Source organism: Diabrotica virgifera, chromosome 3 (assembly GCF_917563875.1).
Source record: "Diabrotica virgifera virgifera chromosome 3, PGI_DIABVI_V3a".
In the NCBI taxonomy this organism is placed as follows: Eukaryota; Metazoa; Arthropoda; class Insecta; order Coleoptera; family Chrysomelidae; genus Diabrotica; species Diabrotica virgifera.
Genome location: NC_065445.1, coordinates 271,341,350 through 271,365,678, shown reverse-complemented (window position 1 = coordinate 271,365,678; position 24,329 = coordinate 271,341,350). Strand labels below are relative to the sequence as shown.

Here is a 24,329-nt window from a genome sequence, read left to right as displayed (position 1 = left end):
TTGATTAATAGCAAGCTGAAAATTTGTTAATAGCTTAAGGGTGTCTAGTCGGATAAACTTTGATATATGGGAACACTGCAACAGGGGCAGTTTTAATTGTGGAACAGGTTAAAAATTTGGAACGGTCATAACACGAAAATGGCACATTTATTTTGTCCGACAAAACAGACATAAACTCTCCGAACAGAGATTAAACTCTCATGCAAAAATCAGACTGCTATTTATCACCTGTCATAATTCCTGTCATTTGACATATTCTACATGTTCCACTCATTAAAACGCCCATTTGGTGATAAATAGCAGTCTGATTTTTGCATGAGAGTTTAATCTCTGTTCGAAGAATTTAAGTCTGTTCTGTCGGACAAAATACATGTGCCGTTTTCGTGGTCTGGCCGTTCCAAATTTTTAACCTGTTCCACAGTTAAAACTTCCCCTGTTCCAGTGTTCCCATATATCAATGTTTGTCCGACTAGACCTTAAGCTAATAACAAATTTTCAGCTTGCTATTAATCAACTTTTTTTTCATACGCGGGATCCAGACCTATAATTATTGATCTTACTTAGCAGCATTTTCTGTAAGCTTTTATGTGGCTTTACAACTTCTAATAACTTAAAAATGTATAAACATTATCAATTTTGTTGCAACCCGAAACTGCAGTAGTATTATATTCTAGTTCAATTTAAATTAGAGAGTACAACAAGCATCTCTGCCGGTTTCGGGGATTCTTAGCCTCTCATCAGGAGATACATATATGCTCTTCTCTCTGACGGAACCAGGATAATACTCTGCGTGCATAAAATGATATTTAAAATACCATTTTATATCCTACCAGATTAAAAACAATGGAAAACCTTCTCTGGTTTCACCATCCGAGGCTTTTAAAAATGGAAGCCATACGGATTCTGAGATTATAGGAAGATGAGGGAATTTTACAATTTATAATTCACATCCCATCTGCTCACGCTGTTTTCCAGCGAGAATGGTTCTATTCGTACTCCACGTAGACTGCAGACTGCTCCGAAACCGTTGATGCTTGCTGTACTCTCTGATTGAACTATAATATGCTGCGACTGCAGTTTCGAATTGAAAACGTTTATTCTTTTTTAATTTATATATTCACTCTATTTGGAGTACGAAGGGAACCATTCTCGCTAGAAATTTACCGCCTGAGCAGATGGAGTGTGAATTATAAATTGTAAAATTCCCTCATCTTCTTATAGCCTCAGAATCCTTATGGCTAGCATTTTTAGAGGCCTCGGATGGTGTAACCAAGAAAGTTTACCATTGTTTTTAATCTGGTAGGATATAAAATGGTATTAAACTTTTTAAATACATGGATATAAGATATAAAATGGTAAACTTAAACTTTTTTCTAATAACTTCTTTTAGCCCAATAAATGACCGTTTTGGAGCGTAATTTCCAGGGGCAACTCCGAACTGCATGAAAATTTGGATTTAGGTTCTACTTACCCTCCACTTCAAAGTTGAATTTGTATCGTTGGTTGCTTTTACTTGGGGGGTGACATTTACCCCTTCTCGGGGGGTGAAAAACGCGTGTTTAAAATGAGGCCGGAAATGGATAAATTGACTTATTTTAAGCACCTTTTGTTCTATAAAGTTTTTTACGTAAGTCAATACTTTTCGAGTTATTCGCGATTTAAAATGTTGATTTTTCGACAAAAAAACTACGTTTTCAGACCGTTTTTCCCAAATAGCTGAAAAAGTAATATTTTATCGAAAAAAATATTTTTAGCAAAAGTGTAGCCTATAAAAAAACGAAAACAATGATGTACAAGGAAAGTCTACAAATTGAGTAGAAGCAAAGTTGTAGCTCATGAAAAATACGTTCTTATTCGTCTAATTCCAAATCGAATAATTCAACGCGAAATCACCGAAGAAATAAGCGTTTTTCGGGAAAACCTTATTAACATTTTTAAAGTATCGAAAAAAAGCTTAATTTTTGGTTTTTTACAAAAGTTTACAGCATCAAAAATAAACGAGTTACACTGAAAAAAAAAGTTGGCCCCTTTTTTTTGGTAAAAAATAATCGTGAAAACCTCGCCCTATTTAGCACCCTAAATGAAATTAATCGTTTTTATATACCATCTATTTTAACTGTATGTGTATTGTTTATATGATCTGTAAGTTTGATTGGTTTGAAGTGCTTATTTTTAAAAACATTTGGTTTTAAAGTAAAAAAAATTTTCTAAAAATTTTTGAAAAATTTCATTTTTTCAAAATAACTTAAAAAGTATTAGTGATAAGAAAAATCTTAAGGAGTAAAAAAATGTAGGTTTTGCTATTATAAATATGCCAGTTTATTTTATTTCTCCGTAACACAAAAATTGCTTAATATATGGCTGTTCAAAATTTGCATACACTCATGATTAGTGACCCATTCAAGCTTTCTCAATTATAACCCTTTCAAAAATAAACACTTTAAACCGGTGAGACTGACAGATCATATAAAAAATACATAGGTAAATAAACTGTTTGTAAAGCGGTAGCGATTAATTTCATTTGTTGGGGAGCTAAACACGGCGAGATTTTCATGATTTTTTACAAAAAAAAAAGAGAGCCAACTTTATTTTGAGCGTAATTCGCTTATTTTTAATGCTAAAACTTTTGTTAACGATTAAAACAAAGATTTTTATACACACTTTAAAAAAGTTTAAATGGGTATTTCCCGAAAAGTGCTCAATTTTTCGGTGATTTCGCCTTGAAATATTCGATTTGGAACTAGACGAATAAGAACGTATTTTTCATGAGCTACAACTTTGTTTTTATTTGATTGATAGACTTTACTGATAAACCATTTTTTCGGGTTTTTTATAAGCTACACTTTTGCTAAGGATATTTTTTTCGATAAAATATTTACTTTTTGAGTTATTTGCGAAAAACCGTCTGAAAACGTAGTTTTTTTGTCGAAAAATCAACATTTTCAATGGCAAATAACTCGAAAAGTTAAGACTTACGTAAAAAACTCTATAGAACAAAAGTTGCTTAAAATCAGTCAATTTATGCATTTCCGGTCTTATCTTGAACGTATGTTTTTTCACCCCCGAGGAGGGGTGACTGTCACCCCCCAAGTAAAAGTAACCAACGGCACAATTTCAACTTTGAAGTGGAGGGTAAGTAGAACTTGAATCCAAATTTTCATGCAATTCGGAGTTGCCCCTGAAAATTACAAGGTATCGCCGAATTTCCCGTTCATTTACTGGGCTATTTACTCAAAAGACTATTTTTCATTTAGTGGTTTTTCAGCGCGGAAGAGCTGTGCAGCTTTGTCGAGCTGCTGCAGATAAGATATAGATTGCCATGATGATCGCCAACATTCGTTACGGATAGGCACATCAAGAAGAAGAAGAAAATTATCATCGTTTTTAAAAGACCGTTAGGATAAGGAAAGCACTATATTTGCGAACCCTTTATACCACTTTACACGTGTTTACATAAATTACCGTTATTTATTAACAAAAGGTTTCAACAACCTTGTATTTTTTTCTTCATTCAACTTTCGATCTGTTTAAAAGAATTTGAACTGAGTACCTTCGTATTTGTTAATACGTCTAGACACTTTAATTACACCTACTCCTCTAGCGTTGAAATCCACAGGTGCGTGTATTTTTCTAACGACTCGATAAAATGATAATTGGTGCTAATCATGCTTACTAAAAAAAATTAGAAAAAGTAACTAAAGAATTGGCGCTTTCTCTGGTAATTGCGTTTTAGTGGGTTACGATTAATTTTTTTTTTCTATATATATATATATTGTGGTTTAAATGAGTTTATGTAGAAATTGTAAAAATTACTTAATTAAAAAAAATGATTTTATTAAATTCGGGAATGGTTTTCAGAATTTCTATAGGGTATTCGGACACTTTATAAGTAATGTTTTGAATTGGAAATGTTTATAGAAATTTAATAAATAATAAAGGATGCTGTCCACTGTGTAAGCATTTCTTCATGCCTAATATTGAAATTTATGATTCTCTATAAATACCAAATAAAGTGTAGTATCAAAACATTAGATGTATAAAACTTCTAAGCAGGAAAACATTACGGCAATGAGATCAACAAATCAAAAATACATTAATTGAAAATAGGTAATGCATATCACAAGTATTGATACTAGAATAGGAGTAAAACATTAAAACATCATGGCAATGTTCCTCGTACATTGAGATGTTGGGCATCATTGCTTGTCAGAGATATTTTTCTTTCAAATTTTTGATGTACGTCATGGACAAGCGTTCTTCTTCGCAGTGAGGCAATCTCAAAATAAAATTGAGTTTTCTCAAAAAAACTGAAGCATGATTTTTATGGTTTAAAAAAATGAGGCTTTATAAAAAAGGTCGGAGGTAAAGGAATTAATACATCTGAAATACATTGAAAAGGATGCATATATTGACGATCTAGAGAAGTTATATGCAGAGGAACAAAAAATGATGTTAAAACCAAGTACAAAAAACACTTACAACTACAGAACAGAAAAGCTGCAGGTAAAGATGAGATATCACAAGAATTGTTGGATCCACCATGAAATATGGTGGAGCGGCAATTACGGATCAAGTGATAACATTAATCTTAAGATTAATATACAATAAAATACCAGAGGAATGAAGGATAGACGAGCTAATCTTACTTATTATTTAAAAAGGGCGATAAGACACAACCAGAAAATTACAGAGGTACGGCATTACTAAATACTACACTAAAACTTACAACTCAAAAATTTTGCAAGTTCGAATAAATCAGCTCTTAAATTTAGCAGATCATCGCCTCGCAACTGCTCCAGACAAATCTCGACAGTATAAATATCTGGTTACAAACATGGCGAATTAAAGTAAACGAAAGCAAGTCAGTACATATAACGTTCACTAATCGAAAAGATACGTGCCCAACCGTCTCAATAAATAATCAAGTACTACAACAAAAGGATGACGTAAAATACCTAGGTATGCACTTGGACCGCAGATTAACGTGGAAGAAACACATATTCACGAAAAGAAAACAGTTGGGTCTGAAACTCAATAAAATGTACTGGCTGATAGGAAAAAGGTCACAACTGAGTTTGTACAATAAAATTTTAGTATACAAGGCAGTGATTAAGCCAATATGGAGCTATGGTATCCAACTGTGGGGATCTGCGTCGAGATCCAATATCGACATCCTGGAGAGATTCCAGTCGAAAACCTTGCGCATTATCACAAATGCACCGTGGTACATGCCCAATGAACACATCAATCGTGATCTCCAAATGAAGACTGTCAAAGAAGAAATTGCCAGTTACGCCCAAAAATACGACATCCCACTACAAAACCACCCCCAACAGGCTAGCGAAGAACCTAATGAGACCCCAGGCAAACAGAAGGCTAAAGCGCCACACTCCAAGCGATCTACGAACAAGATTTTAAATTTTAAATTTTAAATTTTCAAAAATATTTTATTTATTTTAGAGTTTTATTTATAGGGTTTTATTTATTAGTCACAAATAATTTTGTTAAGTACTAAAATTATGATTTTATAGGTTATTGTCACTGGACAGTCTCCTGCAAGTCTCTTTTAATTGTTAAACAATTTACTTATTGTAATCATTATTACAGATTGTAAATAAATGGGATGTTAAAAAAAAAAAAATTTAGCAGATGTATCCTAAGTTTGATTGATTTAAAGAAGGCATTTGACAGAGTAAAACATTTTGTACCTAATAAAAAGATCCCGCTGGATATTATAAAAATCAAAACAATAAATTAGTTTTTAAAATTGGAAACAGCAGAAATAAGGAGACTCGGAAGAATTACAAAAAACACACTGAGAGGCCAATCTGAATAAGGAGTGGAAAGTTCAGAAATAAATCCAATGTACAGGATATAAACGAGTGGATACTACATAAAAATACAATTGAACAATCACATCAGTAGAATGGCGGACACAAGAGTCATATTAAACTAGCAAGAACAAGCAGTACGTGGTAGAAGAAGTATCGGCAAGATACGCAGTGACAATCTTCCATAGAGGCAACAACCCGCTAATGAACCAGCGAAATTGTTTAAAGAATCAAAATAATAAAATTGAAATTAATAACTTTTTTTTTTCAAAAACATACAAGCTATAACGCGTAAAGGTATTTGTTTTGCGTTAACTATGAGCTTTATTGTGATATTTTATAGTATCTTTTACAAATTATAATTTATAACGTACGAATAGAGTCCACAAAGAATACTTCATCACAAAGTTTTCTATTCTTATTGTCATTAAGTGTATAGTGTATTTATGAGAGTATTTCATCAAAAGCGATCTCCTTTTATGCGATAAAATCATCGACTGCTACTCCCAGCGCAATAATTGCCGCTATATCCTTGATATTTACCAATATTGGTGCGGTTGAAACATCTATAACTGCTACATCTAATAAATGTCAATCAAACAAAAAAAGAGAAGCTATTTACAGGTAGAGTCAGTTGCGACAGTAACTCACTAAATTAAATGGTTAAATAAATATAATTTGTGTCTCGGAGCAGTGAACATTGAACATTTTATGTAACAGACGCTTTAAAGTAGCCACTTAACAAGAGCCCGCGCATTCTTGTGAACACAACTATTCAGGACAATTATAAGATACCAAAAATTAACGGACACTTTACTATTACTCAATAATCATTAAATGTCTACCGAGTATTGCTGGTTTTTTCTCTAAAGACAGTAATGACCAATAAATATGTAATAAACTAGTTCTTCAAAAGGTTTACGACTTCAGAAGTTCAAATTACTTTCTTCTTTGTATGTTTATGTGCTTCTCTCACTAATTACTATAGTTCAGAGAAATAAGGAAAAAATATCCTGTTGGTGACACAACCCCCTCCAGGCCGAAACCAAATTTTTTGAGTATTATGGACATCTATAATAATAACCTATATGTTTCCTGCAGCCGATTTTGATGATATACATAGTTATAAACAAATGAAGATCAAAAAACGGTAAATTTTCGCTTTTTTCGTCTATAACCAAAAAGTTAAGTATTTTAAACAAATTTTAGAGTGAGAAACTCATAAATCGTATAAAAAACTTCAATATGGCGTTCGCTGAATATGTCTATCCTTATTGGTTGCTTAGAAAATTGAAAAATAAATCATAAATTTTGAGTTTTTATAAATATTCATAACTTATGTAAAAATTTACTTATACCCTTCTTATTACACGGAATGCTGAAACTTCTGGTGCTTAAGTCATAGCCTAAATTTCAAAGCAAATGGTCAAATAGTTTAAAAGGTATTTAATTTGTTTTTCCCAACTTATTTTTTTTGCAACGCTATAAGTCAGAAAATGATGAAGTTACAGTAACACTTTGGATAGTTTATGAAAGAAGAAGGTATATACTATTACTTTAATTAAAAAAAAATGACAAAAAGTAATTCTAAATATGTACTGCAAAATTATTTTGCAAAAACATGTGAATTAAAAAAAGTGGGAGCTAACTTCGTCCCTAATTGTCTTAGGACAATTGTTTTTCTTTCTAAATGTGTATAAAAATTCAGTCTTTCCAAATATGAAAACATAATTCTTCTACGGGTAACGGTTAAAAAGTTATTCTAATTATTTATAAGTACGCAAAAAATCAACGTGTTTTTGCAAAATAATTTTACACTGTTTAAAATTACTTTTTGTCATTTTTTTTAATTAAGTCAATAGTATAAATGTTCTTCTTCCATAAACTGTCAGAAGTCTTACAGTAACCTCATAATTTTCTGACTTATAGTGTTGAAAAAAAAATGAATTTGAGATAAACAAATTAAATAACTTTTTCCTACAACCGTGTTAAAAATGCAATTTTCAGCACTCCATACGAGCGTTAAAAATGCTACTTTAAGGCACTGCAGTTCTTATTCGTATTGACCGAATTTTGATGTAATGTCAAAAAAATATAAAAATGGAATGTCAGTCAAGTTGAAGTAAAAGTTTTTGTAGATATTGTCCTGTAATTACGTTTGTAGAAAAAATATTGTATGATATGCGTGTTTAAAAGTACATTTTTAAGGCACTCATGTGAATTGCAGAACTCGCTATCGCTCATTCTGCAAACTTTCTCATGCGTACCTTAAACGTGTACTTTTAACATTTATATCATAAATAACTATTAAACTATTTGACCAATTGCTTTGAAATTTATAATATAATTTAAGCACCAGAAGTCTCAGCAATTCGTGTAATAATAAGGTTATAAGTTAATTATTACATAGGTTAGGAATATTTATAAAAACTTAAAATTTATTACTTACTTTGCAATTTTTAAGCAACCAATAAGGACAGACATATTCAGCGAACGTCATATTTAAATTTTTTAGACGATTTATGAGTTTTTTACTTTTAAATTTGTTTAAAATGCTTAACTTTTTGGTTGTAGACGAAAAAAGCGAAAATTTACCGTTTTTTGATCTTCATTTTTTTATATCTATGTATATCATCAAAATCGGCTGAAGAAAACATAAAGGTTATTAATATAGATGTCCATACTACTCAAAAAATTTGGTTTTGGCCTGGATGGGGATGTGTCACTAGAAAAATCTTATTTCTCTGGACGACTATAAAAAATATGGAAAAGTTGGTTCGATCACTAACAATTTTATGAAACATAAAGCTTCTTCCTCATTCCAGAACATCAAATTTCGATTTATATTTTCAAGGGACATCTTCCTTTTGGTTCATAATTGAGTATGTACTTAATTACTCGACTTCATCTTGCCATAATTTTTTTATAAGTATTGGAGGCAGATAGAATGTCTAAATCCCCTAACTGGAGGACCAAATGATATTTCCTCAGGATTTTCTCCCTAATACCGATTGTTTTTCAGGAGAATTCAGCAGAATATGTCTTCCCCTTAATATTCGTTTGCCTTCAGGATCATTGGGAGAACATCATCTACTCCATCTACCGTTGATCTTCATCTTAGACAAGGAATCCTCACAGAGTGCTAATAGCCGGATCAGCTAAACTCTTATCTTTTATGAGGTGTTACTCTTCTACCTTTCCTATTTTTTCCGGGCTTGGGATGTATCGGTTGTAAAGCTACTCAGTTAGCAGCAGGATGTTGGTATATCCAGAATGATCATCATATCATGATGTATGCATGAAAGACATATCATGGGCAAAATAGCCACCATAATAGATGAAATATTGAATGACAGACCATCGACTACCTAACTTTATATTGCATTGACACCGCCTGAGTGAAAAAAAAACGAGAAAGACCGAAAACAAGATGACTTGATGGAATCCAAATGGCAATGTCAGAAGGTCTACGACTAGGAGACTTCTGAATGAAGATTAAAAACTGAAGGCACAGAACGCTATAAACCAGATATATAGATTCATCCTGTTTATACAGTGTGCTGAAATAAGTGTTACCCCCCCCCTTATTAACTTATTTATTTTTAGCACATAAGCAAAACGCTCGGACAGGTCAATTTTTAAAACCATCATAGTATATTATAACATCAATGTTTTGAACTTTACGCGGTTCCTCTTCATTTGACAGGCATAACTTTGATTTTTTTAAATGGGAAAGTACATCATGTGACACCTCATTTAAAAGCGATTGAAATACTGATTACAAAAATGTATAATACTGTAATCCTTTTTGAGAGCGTAGGCGCAAAATTTCGGTCGAACTCTTTTTAAACGCATTCATTTTTTTTTCGAATCCTGAGAAAACTACTAAGTATTTTTGAAAAATTTAAACGCAGAATGAAAGTTTACATTATTACCGAGGGTTGACAGTCCATTAGAATAAACAAAAAGTTTTTTTAATGATATATTCGAAATTAAAAATCAGAATAATTTTCTCTTTTTTCACCCCTGTGACATATTAAAATAAACAATATAGGAGTTCTCAGGGACTTTCGATCATCGAGAATACTGTAATATTTCATTCTGCGTTTAAATTTTTCAAAATATTTATTAGTTTTTACAGGATTCGAAAAAAATGATTTCATTTAGAAAATATTCGACCGAAATTTTTCGCCTACGCTCTCAAACAGGATTAAAGTATTATACATTTTTGTAATCAGTATTTCAGAAGTTTTTAAATGAGGTGTCACATGATATACTTTCCTATTTAAAAAAAAATCAAAGTTATGCCTATCACCTGAAGATGGATCGCGTAAAGTTCGAAACATTGATGCTATAATATTCTATAATTATTTTAAAAATCGACCTGTCCGAGCGTTTTGTTTACGTGCTAAAAATAAATAAGTTAATAAGAGGGGTTAACACTTATTTCAGCGCACTCTAAGTTGTTTCCATTGTGTACGGCATTATTTTTTGTAATAAAAGTTTTTTCGTTTGCCACGATTCAGATTCATTGGATTGCAACTAACATTGATTTATCAAACGTAGAATTTTTAATTGTGCTTTTGCTTTTTATGCTGTGATGTTGCGGTTGCGATTGCCTTGATAAGTTATTGCATTGTTATGTGGTCAATTACTTTTTGGTTTTTTTCCTCAGATTTTCCATTTTTCGGGGTCGCTGTTTATTTGTTTTCTCCTTTTAAGCTTCTTGTGTTCTCTATTGAACCCCTTCTTTCTCAAAACCTTTACCACACAGTTCTCCTATCTTCTCCTCGGTTTGCCTCTACCTCAACTTTCTGGCATAGTTCTTATGGGGGGCGAAGAGATAAGGAAAGATTAAAAGAGGCAAAAGGAATTAAGATAACCAATGTTTTGCACAAAATATCTAGGATTTTAAACATAATTCTAGAGCCCTCGAACTTTTTTAAAGAATGTAAATTTTTACATTACCATTAATACCAAAGACTAAAATTTTATTTTGTTTCAGATATTTGACATCAAATTTATAAGGATATACCTACAAATTAAGCTGTAAGGACGAATGTTGTGATCTTTCTTCAACTTGGTCTCATTTTAAAGAACCAAGAAACTTGGTCTTTTGGGTAAGTTTATAAATAATAACTAATATTTAAGAACACGTTTTTCAAGTAATGATAAATCTTCAAGTTTTGAACTTTTTATCAAAGAATTGTCAACCAGATAATATACAAATATTAGACATACTATAAGTTGAAATCAAACATTCCTTACAATTTGTTTATCGATGGTTTACCGTTAATTGAAGAGGTCAAGGTTTTTCGTAGCAAAATCATTGTTTTTATTCTTCGACTATCTGCATTTCGTATTCACGAATTATATATCTTCATCAAAGATGACCTTTTTAAACAAGTTTTTACCATTTTTACGACTTTTGCAGATGTACATTTTTTAATAATTTCAAACATAAATATTTTAGTGTCCGCAGTCATATAAACCCAAATAAACAAACAACAACAAATATAAATATATATTGGCCAATATTTCAAGAATGCATAAATATAAGCGAAATCCTTAGGGAATGGAAAACATCATATTTATCTCCGTACTACGAAAAATGGTAACTCTTGCATGGGCAGCCTACGGAGCGCTGAGAGACATATTTAGGAGCAGTATACCGAATCGTTTAAAAAGACAAGTGTTTCATCAATATATGCTACTGGTAATGATATATGGAGCGCAGAGACACTGACTCTAAACTCTAACCAAGGCAACAGCGTCGAAAATGAGAGTTTCTCAAAGGCGAATGGAAAGATCCATGCTGGCAAAAACCCTACGGGATGAAATAAGAAATAAAGATCTCAGACAAAGAACCGGTATCACAGATGTTATAGAACCTGTCACCAAGCTCAAATGGAACTGGGCATGACACGTCGCCAGGCTAAAGGATTCAAGATGGACACGAAAGCTAATGGAATGGAGACCAAGAGAAGATAAACGCAGTAGAGGAAGGTCGCCTACCCGATGGACAGATGATATCAGGCGGATTAGTAAAAACTGCCAACAATCAGCACAAAACCGTGAAGTGTGGAAACAATTGGGGGAGATCTATGTCCAGCAGTGGACGTAAATTGGTTAGATGATGATGATGATGATACAAAATGGTCCAATCGTCAGAGACGAAATGCCACTGAAAATCTAAAAATCCTACGAATAAGCTAAATTTTGCTGAGAATGTCAATAAAGATGCAGAAACGTTTGCCACTCCTACGTCGGGCTTCTCCATAAACCCCCCACGTAGGGGGAAATGAAAAACATTGATTTAACAAGAATCTGTACGCTGCTGTAGAAAAATATTTGAAACAAGGAATATAGCTGAGAAAGTTTAGAAAAAAAATGTTTATTAGCACCTTTGTGTAGAATGAACCGTTCTCTCAGAAACAACTCTTAAAGCGACCAGCGATTTTGAATGTCAGTTACACGTGAAATCAATATTTTTTTAAATAAAATTTGTATCAACTCGACGGTAAAAATTCGATACCTTTTTAGTCTAGAGAAATAAGATTTTTCTCGTGACACATCCCCCTCCAGGCCGAAACCAAATTTTTTGAGTAGTATGGACATCTATATTAATAACCTTTATGTTTCCTGCAGCCGATTTTGATGATATACATAGTTATAAACACGGTACATTTTCGCTTTTTTCGTCTATTAACAAAAAGTTAAGCATTTTAAACAAATTTGAGAGTAAGAAACTCATAAATCGTCTAAAAAATTTCAATATGGCGTTCGCTGAATATGTCTATCCTTATTAGTTGCTTAGAAAATTGCAAAATAAATCATAAATTTTGAGTTTTTATAAATATTCATTACTTATGTAAAAGTTAACTTAGAACCTTCTTATTACACGAATTGCTGAGACTTCTGGTGATTAAATTATATTTTAAATTTCAAAGCAATTGGTCAAATAGTTTAAAAGTTATTTAATTTGTTTATCCCAAATTCGTTTTTTTGCAACACTATAAGTCAGAAAATTATGAGGTTACAGTAAGACTTCTGACAGTTTATGGAAGAAGAACATTTATACTATCGACTTAATTAAAAAAAATGACAAAAAGTAATTTTAAACAGTGTAAAATTATTTTAACAATTAGAATAACTTTTTAACCGTTACCCGTAGAAAAATTATTTTTTCATATTTGGAAAGACTGAATTTGTATACACATTTAGAAAGAAAAACAATTGTCCTAGGACAATTAGGGTCGAAGTTAGCCCCCCTTTTTTTAATTCACATGTTTTTGCAAAATAATTTTACAGTATTTAGAATTATTTTTTGTCATTTTTTGAAGTTATATTTCTTTACGCGCGATAGGGGGGTGAATTTTTATATGTTAAAACCTACGATCCCGGCGCATGCGCATTATAACTTTGTTCTGATTGGATGTTCAAATGACATGTCAAAAATTATCCAATATGGCAGTTGTAGCGCAGCTGTGGTTTGGACGGTTGACAGTTTGGTTATGTATGGTTGTTGCGTTTTAAAATTTGTGGGAAGAGAAACAACAAAGGTTAGTTAATAGCTATACTGCCTTTTTAAATAGTTTTCATATTATATTTTTGAAGTTATACTTCAAAATGTTTTAATTTATGTATGTATCAGTCCAGAAAAGGTGTGGAAAGAATATATTAGTGTTTTTAAATATATTTTTCTACAAACGTGTTAAAAATGCAATTTTTAGGACTCCATAGGAGCGTTAAAAATGCTACTTTAAGGCACTAGTGCTTTAAAAATTTTAAGGCACTGCAGTTAAAAGTGAATTGTCAAATTGTGAAACGTCAAAATATTTATATTTCATTTATTAACATTAATATTAATAATACAACTTGCGCAATTTGAAAAAGGTGGTTTAAAAGGTTTTTTATTATAATTTTGTGTCTTTGGATTTGTCTTCCTTGGGCGTAAAATAATAAAACATCTATTTTTATATTTCACTTGTCACCGTGATGTATAATTATGTATATCTGAAAGGTAAGTAGCATGCGGCTTGATGGCCTTGTTGGTAGAGCATTGGACCAGAGATCAAAAAATCGCGAGATTGCGGGTTCAAATCCCGGACGATTCATATTTTTTTCTTTTTTTTTATATTTGGCATTGTTAAGTTTTGGTTCATTTTTGGTAATTATTGTTAATTCTTTGTATTGTAACTGTTAAGTAGGTATATTTATTTCGTTGAAATTATATTATAATAGAAGTATAACTTCTTACGTGCGTACAAATTACACACACATTCTTTTTTTAAATTAAATTAATAGTATAAATATTCTTCTTTCATAAACTATTAAAAGTATTAGTGTAGCTTCATCATTTTCTGACTTATAGCGTTGCAAAAGATTAAATTGGGATAAACAAATTAAATACCTTTTAAACTATTTGACCAATTGCTTTGAAATTTAGGGTATGATTTAAGCACCAGAAGTCTTAGCATTTCGTATAATAAGAACGTTCTTAATTAATTTTTACATAAGTTATGAATATTTATAAAAATTCAAAATTTATGATTTATTTTACAATTTTCTAAGCAACCAATAAGGGTAGACATATTCAGCGAACGCTGAATTTGTTTATAACTATGTTTATCATCAAAATCGGCTGCAGAAAACATATAGGTTATTAATATAGATGTCCATACACTCAAAAAATTTGGTTTTGGCCTGGAGGGGGTTGTGTCACCAACAAGATAGTTTTTCCTTATTTCTCTGAACTATTTTATCAGAGTGTCCTATCGGTAAAAATCTAACTATTGCAGCAATTAAGTCGATTTCTATATAGCTGTTAAATAAATAATGAACATTGCGTGATTCTTGCCATTTTTTACTATGGTCTGTCGGGTCTTTCCATTTGTTGAGACTAATCGTCAAAACCTACATAACATGAAATTTCGATTTTGAGTTTTGGTAACAAATATGAGGCATTTAAAATTATGTCTAAAAAAACGCTGAAATTAAATTTTCTCATTACAAACGATCTAAAACGTTTAAAACTACTTCTTTCGATTGCATAAGTATGTTTTTCAAAACTACTCAACTTCAGTTACAGATTCCATCCAATGCCGTCCTTGTGAAGACATTACCCATGACGTGAGATTGTTTATAATATGAAAGTTTGAATTCAGCGTTTTTAGGCTAATTTCAAATGCCTCATATTCGTTGCCAAAACTAAACATCGAAATTTCATGTTATAGGATTCTTGCTTCTTTGACAATGAAAAATAAACTGCAGAACATAATATTCTACGCGACTGCGTAGCACTGTTGTGTAAACGACTAAAATTCCTAGAATAGGGCTCGGTCTAGCCCCCTCTGACTAGGAAACAAGTCACCTAGGAAGCTAATCAACTTCATCAGAAGTATTTGCAAGCTAATGTTTAACTAGATTAAGGTATCCACAAAAGATATCTGAAAAAATATGCTTCTATCTATCTTCCCCCTTCCCTATGAAGGGGCTTTCAGGGGAAGCCCGGGGCTAAGAGTGGCAAATTTTGGGTTCCAAAATTGACATTCTCGTGTATGATTTTTAGATTCAGTGGCATTTTCATCTCTGAGGACTGGACTATAATATCTAGTAAGAAAAATAATAAAATTAAAACATGTAATACATTAACACGGAGTAAGTTTTTTTCACGATAGTAATTATCAAATCATAGTAAAAGCAATAATAATGGACTTAAAGGACATTGGCTGGCCTACCTACTCATTAACCTTTTTTATTTAAAACGTAGTGATCTGGAATAAGTAACTGTACTTACATATCGAAGCCGGCGGAATAAGAAATACGACGACGAGTGTGAGAGAATTTACAAGGTCGTGAAATAAGAAATAAGCGAGTGAGTGAGTGAATATTTCACTTCTTTACCGTACGTATTTAATCACGAGGAATCACATTTAGATTTTCAGAATTTTATTTCCCAGATATCTAATTTCACGAACTTATTTCTTCTGATGGTTCATTTAGATAATCGTTATTTTTCTCGCCTGTTTCCCAGTCATTTTTTTGTAAATGGATGTTTTCGTATACAGTATACAGGGTAGTCTATGATATGTTTTGAAGGGTAGGTACCTATACCAAAAACTGGAGAAGAGAGAAAAAAGAAGTTAAGATGATTTGACTACTTCTTTTTCTTATTCGCCATGACTTATTTTTTCGTTAAAGTAGCGATGCCTAATTAAATTATAAATCTTCTTCATTAGGTGCCGTATCCATATTCAGACGTTGGTCATCATCATGTTTAAAATTTCCCTAAAAGGTCCTCTAGTTATATAGCCGAAGTATTTTATTTTCTCCTCTTTATTATGTTTATGAGCAGACGTTCTGAATTCATCATTTGAAGAACATTGGAAGTGTGCGAAACACACGATGTCTTTGGGATCGGTCGATAGCACCACAATTCAAATGCTTATAATTTGTTTACCAATGTGGTTTATAACGTCCATATCTCACAACCATTCAATAGAATAGACCACACATAACATTTCAGGACCTTCTTGCGAATATTCATCGACAGGTTTCTGTTACATAAAACTAGTTTCTAGGTCAAAAAAGCCTTACGTGATATTTTGATCCTGGTTACTATCTCTTCATCAGAGTCACAATTTACGTTTAAGCAGCTGTCAAGGTATTTAAAATGTTTTATCGTTCTATCTCCTCTGCATTAAGAGAATGCAGACTTTGATATACAGGGTGAGTCACCACTAACGGGACGGAAAATTACAGCGAAATAGTAAAAGATTTGAAAAAAATTTTAAATTAGTAGTTTGTAAGTTGATAAAATCTACATTTTAAAATTATTTTGATATAATAAATATACACGGTGTCCGAATAAATGGCGGCGTATCAAAGTTATATTTTTTCTTATGGAACACCCTATATTTTATTGCTTTTTTTAATTTTCCGCAAAAAATGAGGTATAGTTTTATAAAGCTTCCCTATACCTATGTACAGAGTGTTCTGAGTTATGTTGACTTTTCTTAAAATGTAAAGTTTTTAAAGAAGGCTTATTCACAAGTTATTTAAGAAATTATAAAAAAATTACTTTTGCACTTAAATATTTGGAAATTGGCTGAATGTATTTCATGATTAATTATTACACATTTATTTACAGGGTGTTTAAAATTTACAGTTTCATTATAGGATCATTCAATGTGTCATATGATTCTTATTTTAAATGGAACCCTATGTATATTAATAAACAATTATACTAAACAATTTTACCTCTTTCGAATGGTATAGGATGTCCTATACCTAGGTCTCATAGTTTTTGCGTAATTTACAATTATTTCAATTCTTAATATGTAAATCGATTTTAAAACAAAAGATGTAGTTAATTAATGGCATTGTATGACATTGTCACCTTATGACAGTACGGTCTGGTTTTTATTTTATAATTAATGTATTCCATGATTGATCATTACACATTTATTTACAGGGTGTTCAAAATTTACAGTTTCATTATTGGATTATTTAATGTGTCATATGATGCTTATTTAAAATAAAATACCATGTATATTAATAAATTTCCTACCTGTATAGGAATGTTCTATAACTAGGAGTCATAGTTTTTGCGTAATTTACAATTTTCTTAAACGGTAACTTGATTTTAAAAATAATATTTATAGCCACTCTCGATTTTTAAACTGTACGAAATAAATGTTTGTTTACTGTATCATAATGAAATGAAAATTATGTCTATTTACTAGACCATTATTATGAAAAGTAGGTATATTGGTCTGTATACAATACATTAAAAAAATCAGGATCTTCTATAAAGTCTAAAGTCCATAAACGATAAGTTAAATATATATCATAATCCTGTTTGGTCTAATACTGGTGTAGTTGAGTTTTATATGGATAATAGTGGTTTCTCTTAAGTATTCTAACAGTCGTTTGACTGATTTACAATTCATCCGAAATTTTTTCTTTACTAGTATTTGGGTTTTCCGTAACAGAAAGCAGGAACTCACAAGACATAACTGGTTTATTTTTATTTAACTTTGCGTATGCAACATTACCAGTAGCACGGAATCTATTGAAATCTCTCAAAAACGTCTTTTTTGGGTGTCTTCCATCAGGATACTTTTGAGCGTAAACTTAAGAAGGTAAGATACAATTTTGCAAACACTCCCCAATGCAAAGTACCATCTCTACTCCTTCGTAGATAACGTGATTATTCATTTTTAGGAATAATTAAATTTGAATATCATACACGGATGTTTATATTTTTGATAATTACCGGACCGTACTGTCATAAAATGACGATGTCATACAATGAGATACATCTTTTGTTTTAAACTCGATTTACAGATTACGAATTTAAATAATTGTAAATTACGCAAAAAGTATTAGACCTAGGTATAGGACATCCATATATTATTCGAAAGAGGTGACTCCGTTTAGTATAATGGTGTGTTAATATACATGGTGTTCCATTTAAAATAAGCATCATATGACACATTGAATAATCCAATAATGAAACTGTAAATGTTGAACACCCTGTAAATAATTGTGTAATAATTAATCATGGAATACATTTAACCAATATCCAACTATTTAGATGTAAAAGTATTTTTTTCATAATTTCTTAAATAACTTGACAATAAGCCTTATTTTAAACCTTTACATTTTTAGAAAAGTCACCATAACTCAGAACACTCTATACATAGGTATAGGGAAGCCTTATGAAACTATATCTTATTTTTTGCGGAAAATTAAAAAATTCAATAAAATACAGGGTGTTCCATAAGAAAAAATATAACTTTGATACGCCGCCATTTATTGGGCACTCTGTATATTTCAAAATAATTTTAAAATGTAGATTTTATCAACTTACAAACTACTAATTTAAAAAATTTTTCAAATCTTTTACCATTTCGCTGTAATTTTCCGTCCCGTTAGAGGTGACTCACCCTGTATATTAATTTTTCCCACTGCCATACACTTTGTCTTTGAAATGCTGATTTTAAGGCCTCTCCGATGACTTGCTTTACTAACTAGATCTTCTCGACTCGAGATCATGTAAATTTTTCTTTTTTTTTTTTGTACTAAGAAAAATTTTTAAAAACTTTAGTAAAACTTTTGATAGATATAAAGGGTGTCCCAAGAATATTGGTCATAAATTATACCACACATTCTGGAGTCAAAAATAATTCAATTGAACCTAACTTACTTTGTACAAATTTGCTCATAAAAAAAGTTACATCCCTTTGAAGTTACAAAATGAAAATCGATTTTTTTCAATATATCGAAAACTATTAAAGATTTTTGATTGAAAATGGACATGTCTCATTCTTATGGCACTATCATCTTAAAACAAAATTATAGTGGGATTTGTCCACCCCATAAAAATTGTATGGGGGTTTTAATCCCTTAAACCCCCTCAAACTTTTGTATACGTTCCAATTAATTCATTATTGTGGCATCATTAGTTAAACACAACATTTTTAAAACTTTTTTGTCTCTTAGTATTTTTCCGATAAGCGAGTTTTTATCGAGATGCAGCTTTTTTTTAATATATTTACATAAAAATTTTATGGGAGTGTTGTTCCTTTAAACCCCCCAAATGTTTCTGTACGTTCCAATTAAACTATGATTGTGATACCATTAGTTAAACACAGTGTTTCTAAAACTTTTTGCCCCTAGTTTTTTATATAAGTCACCTTTTATCAATATGTGGCTTCTTTTTCAAAATATACCTACCTAAAAATGTAAATTATAAATACATTTTCAGATTATTAACAGGTCTCTATAATAATCGTACTTAAATACAAATATGTGTGGATTCGATAAAATATTCAAAATATCTCGATAAACACTGGCTTATCGAAAAAGTCTTAAGAGGCAAAAATGTTTTAAAAACAGTGTGTTTAACTAATGGTGCCACACTAATAATTAAATTGGAACGTACACAAAAGTTTGGGGGGGTTTAAGGGAACAAACCCCCCATAAAATTTTATGGGGTACCCAAATTTCACTTTAATTTTTATTTAAGATGCTGCTGCCATAAGAATGCCACATGTCCATTTACAATGAAAAATCTCTACGAGTTTTCGATATATGAAAAAACAATTGATTTTCATTTTGTAACTTCAAAGGGCTCTAACTTTTTTTGTGTGCACTATTGTATATAGGTAAGTGAGGTTCAATCAACCTATTTTTGACCCCAGAATCTGTGGTATAATTTATGACCAATATTTTCGGGGCACACTGTATAACAGGAAGGTTTAGTACAAAAAAATTTTTAGGGTTTGTTGCCAGGAAAATATAAATCCAATGTTTTTATGTGGGACACCCTATATATTTCGACATTTTTAGTTTATAAACTTTAATTCTCTTTTAGCTATATGACATACTCTACATACATACTCTAGAGTTCTAAATGTTTTAAAACAGATTACTCTGGATGTCTTTGGGGTTACTGAACACGAATACGCCATCACAATCGACCTCTGAAAACCAGAAACTCAAAAAACCCTGAGTAGTCTGTTTGTATCAATTGAGTGCCGAAAACCCTCGTGCTTCAGCAGTGACTCTAGGCACCAGTGCTTCTGTGGTCGGTTGTGATTGCGTATTCATGCTCAATGACCCCAAGATCCCTTCAAATAACAAAATATGGCCCTTAATATACTGTTTTTGACATGTTTGTGCACTTTAAAATGCAATTATCTATGCATTTTCACTCATTTTTCTATTGTAGACTTTTCCTAACGTCATCCTGATGTGACGAGTAGCTTTATCAGGACGACAGATTTAGTAAAACACAGGTTAAAAACAAAGTAAATATATTTAGGAGATTTATATACAATTCAAAATAAATAAAATGAAATATAACTCTATCTTCTGCCAAGGAAAAATAACATTATATTTATTACGGTCATCAAAACATATTAATAACAATATTCGAAAAATGCAATCCACAACACAGTTGTATGCATTAGCGATCACGTTACACGGAATCAATCTATCTACACACTCAAACTCGTAGCCCTCAATCAAACATATACCCATCGATACGGTTCTCTGTCAGTCCAGACGGAGGTGGCGGCTACCCCTCACTGCGGTTTCGGTTCCGTTGGAACGCCTATTCATTATAGAGCGCGCCCACCTCGGCAAAGTTCCAACTCAACCCGTTGCACTTCTGCCATTGAGCTCTTCTTGGTTCAATACGCCAAGAAGAACATGATTCTCCTCGCTCGTCTTAAATACACTCTCGGTGCCATATCTCCTTTGGTTTCGCCTATTGGTGGTATGTAGGGGGGTTGTGCCACTCATCGAGGCATCATATCATTACACTGGATACAATGCAAAAAGTTGCAAGTCTCTAGGTACTATATTTAAAAATCGATTTATTTCGGTGTTTTTAGCTCCAAATATCTTGGTCTATAACGATATCCACGTGGAAAATTTCCTGTAGTCGGCAGTTTAGATTTTTATGGTACATTATGTGTGATGTTTAAGATAATTCTAGATTTTACATCAGGCAACACAGGACTTCCACAGCACGTGGTAGCAACCTAGAGGGCAGATAGCACCTAGTCCGTAATGTGAGGTTCTGTCCTCTATTCTGCGTTCCGCAGTCACTTTGCAGTGTGGGCAGCATATCCCAATATAAAACTTATGGAACCTTGCAGCTCAATGTTACCGGTTTTAAGCAGACGAACTTAAAGTCCGTCTAAATAGAATATTCCAGAAGTCCAAAACATCTTGATTTGAAAATCTGTGGGTTTTATTATTTTTAAATAATTCATAGATATGTAGGTACTATGAAAGATATTTATACGATATTAAAGATATATCATTTGAATATTAATTATAATTAGCCTGTGATTAATATTATATTAAATAGTTATTTATGATATAAGTGTTAAAAGTACAATTTTAAGGCACGCATGTGAAAGTTTGCAGAATGAGCGAAGCGAATTCTGCAATTCACATGAGTGCCTTAAAAATGTGCTTTTTAACACGTGTACTTTTTAGGCACGTAAGAAGTTATACTTCTATTATATGATTTCAACGAAATAAATATACTTTCTACAGGTTATTTGTATTTAAAGATTAAACTAATTTTTAGTTACTACTTTCCAAAAATTTTTATTAAAACAATACTACTAAAATAAGAAGAAAAAGAATGTGTGTGTACTTTGTACGCACGTAAGAAGTTATACTTCTATTATATGATTTCAACGAAATCAATTTACTTTAAACAGTTTATTTATATTTTATTTAAATATTAAACTAATTTTAATACTTACTACTTTCCAAAAAAATTTTATTAAAACTATACCAAAAATTAAAATAATAAAAGAATAAAACGCACGCAAACACATTGAAAAATGAAACAAAGAAATTATTTCTGAACAATAATTGTTGAGAAAATTTTTAACTAGATACGTATTTTCGGAAAAAAAAATATAATAAATATACCTACAATCATAAAATGTATAAAAAAAATAAAATTTAAAAAAATAAAAATTTGCATTGGGAATTGAACCTGCATCTATCAGGTTGTTCGATTATTTTGAACTCACCCCACGCAGAATTTAACTACCGAGACATGTGAATGAGTTGGGAAGATATAGCAATTAAACGTTTTAAATTTTTTTTTGACAGTTGCTTATTCTCTTAGTTTAATCAAATTAATTTTTATTTCTGTGGAATTAACATACGACAAAATATCAAATTACGTAAATCACAGCATTAATACCTACTAACTAACATTTTCCAAATAGGTACGTAATTTGTAATTTTTTATTACAATACTCAAACATTTACAATAAGGTACGTCCGTGCTTTTAAAAACTATTTATAAAGTCACTACAATTATTATAAACTTGCTTTTTGTCTCTGTCCTCACAAGAATAAAAACTAATATACACAACATTTGTTTATCCATAATCTCCATATTATTGAACAATTTTGACAGATGATTTTAACACCCAATCAGATCCCGTATAACGTTTGAGCGACCTAATACCATACGTGACCATACTGTCGGTGTGCGCATGCGCCCGGCAAAATAAAAATTCACCCTCGTGCCTAAAGAAGTATAACTTCAAAAAGTTAGATAACACACGGATTCGAACCAGGGACCTCTCGATCTCCGGTCGAACGCGCTACCACCGAGCTAAACTCCCTTTGTTTTGACAGCTTACAAGATTTCTCATACATACTGACAAATTTAATAGACCAAGTGAGGTATAAAAATACTTTAAAATTTATTTAATATAAATATTAATATCTCTTGGCAACACTGTCTTTCATAAGAGTCTTTACTGAAAGGTGACCGTGGAACGCAGTATAGACGAGCAACCCACTTATTGTGGTGAGTCTTGTGTTGCCTGATGTAAAATCTAGGATTATTTTAAACATCACACTTAATTCAATTGTATATGTATGTCAACAGGTAAATTTTCTATAACTGTACAGCAATTAAAGCACCCTTTTGGTGTTTTGGTGGCTCAAAAGCATGTAAAGAAACTTATTAACAGCACTGACGATGAACTTTTTATTTCGAAAACGTTCTGTGATGTAGCGCTTTAAGTTATTTTGTAAATAAAATATACCTTTTATAAAGGATTGTAGTTAATTTTTTATTATAATATTAGGCCTCTATTCATATCTTAATGCATGCTTATTTTTAAATCCGCCAATAATCTTCGTATCAAGAATCGAAAGGTATTATCGCATTAAAAACAGCTCGTGCGTGTATCGTACCTACTTACCTACTAGGTACATTACATCCAAAACTCTCCAAAATAATCTGTTTTCCTTTGTAGATAAACAAACTGTACATTGTACACATTTTGAAATATTATTAGTTTAGTTTAGTTTGTGGAAGCTTACGAATTGAAGCGAATGCAATTTGAACAGTTATTATTTTCGATCGCCGGTCTCGTCGTTTGTTTTGTGATCGTTTATTGGAAACGCAAATATTTTCTGTGGATGAACGAGGTGTGAGAATTTAAGTAGTTTGTGTAAAAGGTGAGTTACATACTAATGGATTGTTTTAAAGTCATGTTATTGCAATTTCTTCATAGATATATAAAGTCCAGAGTAGTAACGTAGTAACGAGTTACTAGTAAATAACTGAGTCTAAAGATGACTGGAAAACTATACTAAGGAAGCAATAAAACCAAGTACTTCAGAATGGATGTCTTTTATTTTAGTTAAGCCACATATTCTAATGAAGCCCGAACATATATGGTGAAAGCTTGACTAAGATAGAAGACACTCACTCTGAAGCACTTAGTTATATTGCTTCTTTCGTTCAGTGTTGTTTCCCAGTTTCAGACTCAGACTCTATATTTTCCGAAAATACATCGGCTGTATACCCATGTAAATTGCAGAAATTTGCAGTCTTTTTTTTGCGTGGAGTAAAAAAGCTTAAAATATATCATCATCATTCTCTTTGCCTCTATCCTTATGCATTTTCGGCTTCCATAATAATTATATTTC

At 31.6% G+C, this 24,329-nt stretch overlaps 1 protein-coding gene across 3 annotated transcripts in view; it reads left to right on the top strand.

Annotated features, from left to right (window-relative positions):
- Positions 1-24,329, top strand: part of LOC114325575 (class A basic helix-loop-helix protein 15-like) — a 313,876-nt gene that overhangs the window by 189,970 nt on the left and 99,577 nt on the right. For 2 of the 3 annotated variants that reach the window (XM_050647400.1, XM_050647399.1), the window contains one exon: positions 10,837-10,951. The gene's annotated coding sequence lies outside the window, so the exon portion shown is untranslated. Of the gene's footprint in view, positions 1-10,836; positions 10,952-23,707; positions 23,856-24,329 lie in introns of those variants that run through there. The other variant, XM_050647402.1, reaches the window with a different exon arrangement.